We start from the raw sequence: 5,592 nt of genomic DNA, 5'->3' as shown, positions 1-5,592 counted from the left end.
CTGTTGTAGTTTTTTTGTGTTTTTTTTTATATCAAAGACGTTTATATGTGGAATTGAGAAATGATGGCTCTAAATATTTAAATGACCAGCCGGTTTCATCATCACTATAAATTTAGTAATTCTGGGCTGGGGGCGTAGCCTGGTAGAATGCTCACCTATCATGAACAAAGCCCTGGGTGCACATACACAGAAAAGACCAGTAGTGGCGCTGTGGCTCAAGTGGCAGAATGCTAGCCTTGAGCAAAAAGTACCCAAGGATAGTGCCCAGGCCCTGAGTTCAAGCCCCAGGACTAGCAAAAAAAAAATTAGTAATTCTCCCTTTTGTTTCTGATTTCTGATCCAATTTCATCGTGTATTGAATTCTTACATATAGTTGGGCTTAATTCTTTTCAGGGCTTTTCTTATGAAACAAAATGGCATATGAACAGTAGCTAAGAAGATACATTCTTCTAATTGGGCCTAACTAATTTGCAGACTCTGTTATACCAGGGACAAAAAAAAAACCAAAAAACAACTATTTCTTGGAATAATCACTAAAATCTTTTTTTGTTGTTTTTTCGGGGGAGCGTTCAGCAGTCATGGGGCTTGAACCCTGAGCTTGGGGGCTGACTTTGAGCTCCTCAGCTCAAGGCTAGCACTCTACCCCTTGAGCCACAGCACCACTTCCAATTTTCTGGTGATTAATTGGAGGTAAGAGTCTCATGGGACTTTTATGCCTAGGCTGGCCTTGAACCAGAATCCTCAGATCTCAGCCTCCTGAGTAGCTAAGATTACAGGTGTGATGATCATTCTCACTTAGTTTTTCTCATTATCATGAAGCTGTGTGTGTGTGTGTGTGTGTGTGTGTGTGTATGAGAGAGAGAGAGAGAGAGAGAACTGGGTCATTTAATCCTCAAATATGAATCTCAATATGGCTCTGAGATGTCTTTAAAAGATCTAAAGTGTTTAATAAAAATGTCAAATTGAAGCTGGGTACAGTGGCTCATGCCTGTAATCCTAGCTATTCAGGAGACTGAGAGGAGGATTGCAGTTAAAAGCCAGCCCAGCACTAAAGTCCATGACACTCATTTCTAGTTGACCAACAGAAAATGGGAAGTGGTGCTGTGGTTCAGGGGATAGGGCCATAGCCTTGAGCTGAAGAACTCAGGGATAGCACCCAGGCCCAGAATCTAAGCTCTGCAACCAACCAAAAAAAAAAAAAAAGTTAATTCATTGAGAAAATGTAGTTAATCTTCACCTTAATTCATCTCTTCATCATACTACATAATACAAGATCTCATAACCTCACAATATTGAACTAAATATCAGTTCTTCAAAATACACAGTTGTGAGTTGACTTGTGTTCACTGTAAATCAACTTTTCAATATTTTTGACATTTTTCAAAATAAAATGTTAAGAGAAGATGCAGTAGTGACATATTTTTATAATCTCAGCACTCAGAAAGCAGAAGCATAAAGACCAGTTTCAAGGCCAGTGTGAGCTCCATTACCATATGCTATCTGAAAAAAAAATTAGAAAAAATATCAATCAATTGAGAAGGGTTTTTGGTTTTGTTTTGTTTGTGGGTCATGGGGCCTGGGCGCTATCCCCTTGCTCTTCAGTTCAAGGCTACCACCCTACCCTTGAACCAAGCCTCACTTCCCGTTTTCTTGGGGTTAATTGGAGATAAGAGTCTCAGGTTCTTTTGTGCCGGGCTGGCTTTGAACCTTGATCCTCAGATCTCAGCCTCCTGAGTAGCTAGGATTACAGGTGTGAACCTAGCCCGGCTAAGTTTTTTGTTTTTGGTTTTGTTTAGTTTTTGCCAGTCCTGGGGCTTGAACTCAGGACCTGAGTGCTGTCCTTGGGCTTTCTCAAGGCTACAGTACAGCATTACCACTTGAACCACAGCAACATTTCCGGCTCTATGTATCTGATACTGAGGAATGGAACCTGGTTTTTGTGTGTGCTAGGCAAGCACTCTAACACTTGGCCAAACTCTTGGTCCATTGAGAAGTTTAAAATGTAACTTTTTACATTGTAAAATGAACATGTTCTCACTCTTAAGGACAAAGGGAGAAAACAAGTAAAATCTTGCCAGGTACCCATGGTTCATACCAGTAAGCCTAAGTACTCAGGCTCAGATCTGAAGATCACAATTTGAAGCTAGCCCAGGCAGAAAAGTCATCTCCAATTTATTATTAAAAATGTGGAAGTAGAAAGCCTGGTGTAATAGCTCATGCTTGTAATCCTAGCTACTCAGGAGGTTGAGATCTGAGGATCATGGTTCAAAGCCAGCCTGGGCACAAAAGAACCTGAAAGAACCTAAGACTCTTATCTCCCATTAACCTGTAGAAAACTAGAAAACGGGAAGTTGGGCTTGACTCAAGGATAGGGTAGTAGCCTTATGCTCAAGAGCTCAGGCCCATGCCCAGGGGTAGGGTGGTAGCCTTGAGCTGAAGAGCTGAGGGTCAGTGCCCAGGCAAGCCCTATGATCCACATCCACACACACAAAGTGGAAGTAGAACAATGTCTCCAAGTGATAGAGCAGCATTAGTCTTGAACACAAAATGTCTGGTAACATTGCTCAGGCCTAGCCCAAGAAAAGAAAAGGGACTAAAATTTCCAAAAGTGGTAGCTTCACAGGTATATACTTAATAGCTGTAGCTTTTAATATGTTGAGAATACCTCAGTAAAGCTCTAAGGGACAATAGTCAGCCCCTGAGTTCAAGCCCCAGTACTGACACACACACACACACACACACACACACAAAAGTGAGAGAAAAAAAAACTTAGCCAGGTTCCCCCTCATACTTGTAATCTATTCAGAAGGTAGAGATTTGAAGATAGTGATTTAAAGCTAGATCTACAGGAAAGATTTATTTTTAAATGGGGTAGATGAAGTATTTCCTAATTTTCCCTACTTCAACTGTCCTTGGACTTTCTCAAGGCTAGAGCTCTACCACTTGAGCCTCAGCACCACTTCCGGCTTTTTTTTCTATGTATGTGGTACCAAGGAATCGAACCCGGGTCTTCATGCATGCTAGGCAAGCACTTTAACCACTAGGCCAAACTCCTGGCCCCTCTCCTTTTTTTTTTTGTGGGTCATGGGGCTTGAACTCAGCCTGGACACTGTCCCTGAGCTCTTAAGTTCAAGGCTACCACTCTGTCCCTGGCCTGGATACTGTCCCGGAGCGCTTCAGCTCAAGGCTACTACCATACCCCTGAGCCAAGCCCCACTTCCCGTTTTCTAGAGGTTAATTGGAAATAACAGTCTCAGATACTTTTGTGCCCCAGCTGGCTTTAAACCTTGATTCTCAGATTTCAGCCGCCTGAGTAGCTAGGATTACAGGCGTGAGCCACCACACCCGGCAAAACTTTTTTTTTTTTTTTTGCCAGTCCTGGGTCTTGAGCTCAGGGCCTGAGTACTGTCCTTGGGCTTTCTCAAGTGTAGAACCTTTACCACCTGAGCCACAGCACCACTTCTGGCTTTTTTTCTATGTACGTTCAGCGGAGTCACATACACAGAAATACCTCAAGAGAGGTATGCTAGGAATGCGAATACCTCAAGGGAGGTATGTGAGGAATGCCTGGCCAAAGCCGGGCCGCTGAGCCGGAATGATGAATAGGCCTCAGAAATGGAGACCAGTCCCCAACACTACAGAGTATCAGGAGACGAAGTTACCCACATTCCTGTTGCTGAGGCCACTTCAGACCTGTTAGCTCCCATGAAGATGGAGGTTATGGAGAAGCAGCAAGGTTTTGAAGAGGTGCAACGTGATACCAATGTGGAGCTTACCTGAGGAGACCCTGGGCTGCCTTGCCCCAGAGAACTTTAATACAGAGCAGATTGTGTGGCCGAAGTGCTAGAAGTTTGGAGTACACGATTAGGGTGTGGTGGTAACAGTTATTTCCTTAAGCAGGCTAGCTTTCATCTCTGAATAGTCTTTTCTTTTATGTATGTCTATATTTTGATGTCCTGTCCCTCTTTCTCCATGACCAGAGATTGAATCCCATGCCTGGCCTCTGGAACTCTAGGAAAGTTCTCCGCCATACTTGGCATCTTAATCTTGTCTTATTATGACCGTCATGTCAGTTTAGAGCTTACCCTCTTGTGTTTATTCACCACCACCTCCTCCTCCTCCTCTTCCTCCTCCTTCTTTTTTTTTTTTTTGGCCCCTTTCTCTTTCTGGCCCCGCTCGCTCCGGCCCCGCTCGCTCCAGCTTGCTCTGGCCCCGCTCGCTCCGGCCCGGCCAGCTCTCGCTTGCTCCTGGCTCTGCTCGCTCCGGTCCTGCTCGCTCCGGCCTCGCTCGCTCCGGCCACCACTCGGTTGGGCTCTGTTCACTTCAGCTCAGCTCGCTTCTTTCGCTCTCTGTCGCCGTCGCAGTCTTGTCTCTGCCACTTCCGGCTTGGTTGTGTATGTGGTAACGAGGAATCGAACCCAGGTCTTTGTGCATGCTAGTCAAGCACTTTAACCGCTAGGCCAAACTCCCGGGCCCTCCTCTTCCTTCTTATTCTCTCCTTTTTTTTTTTTTTTGCTAGTCCTAGAGCTTGAGCTCAGGTTCTGGGCACTGTCCGTGGGCTTTTTTCTTTTTTTTTCCCCTCAAGATTAGGGTTCTACCACTTGAGCCACAGCATCACTTCCAGCTTTTTCTATGCATGTGGTACCAAGGAATTAAACCCAGGTCTTCATGTATGCTAGGCAAACACTACCAACTAGGCCAAACTCCTGGTCCTTTGTTTTTTTTTTTTTTTTTGGTCAGTTGTGGGGCTTGAACTTTGGGCCTGGATGCTGGCCTGAGCTCTACCACTTGAGCTACAGGGCTATATCTGGTTTTCTGGTGGTTAATTAGAATAAGCGTTTCACGGACTTTTGTGCTGAGGCTGGCTATGAACCTCGATCCTCAGATCTCAGCCTCCTGAGTAGCTAGGATGACAGGCATGAGCCACTGTGCCCAGCTCCCCAGTTCATTTAAAAAAAATTTTGTTTTAAAGAATTTATTAACATCGATTTTTACATCGATATTTCAAATGACGTGTTTAACAAGTATTCAGAATGGGAATCTCTATATACAATCACTGGCAGTTAGCCCAGATCATTTTTTTTTTTTTTTTTTTTTTTGCCAGTCCTGGGCTTGAGCTCAGGGCCTGAGCACTGTCCTTGGACTTTCTCAAGGCTACAGCTCTACCACTTGAGCCTCAGCACCACTTCCAGCTTTTTTTTTCTTCTATGTATGTGGTACTGAGGAATCGAACCCGGGTCTTCGTGCATGCTAGGCAAGCACTCTAGCACTAGGCCAAACTCCCGGCCCCAGATCATTTTATAAAAATTAAAATTGTACTGGTACTGGGGATTGAACTAAGGGGGAGCTTAAAATAGATCCTGGGCACTACCCCTAATGCCCCCCACCACAAGATAACACTTTTCATTCCAACTTCTTGGTGGTTAGTTGGAGATAAGAGTTTCTTTTTTTTTTTTTTTTAAATATATTCAATGTTTATTCCTTTTTTTTTTTTTTTGCCAGTCCTGGGCTTGAGCACCACTTCCGGCTTTTTTTTCTTATGTATGTGGTACCAAGGAATCGAACCCAGGTCTTCATGCATGCAAGGCAAGC

The sequence above is a fragment of the Megascapheus bottae genome, chromosome 11 (genome assembly GCF_031878675.1).
Source record: "Megascapheus bottae isolate mThoBot1 chromosome 11, mThoBot2.hap1, whole genome shotgun sequence".
In the NCBI taxonomy this organism is placed as follows: Eukaryota; Metazoa; Chordata; class Mammalia; order Rodentia; family Geomyidae; genus Megascapheus; species Megascapheus bottae.
Note: the sequence above shows the minus strand (reverse complement) of the source record.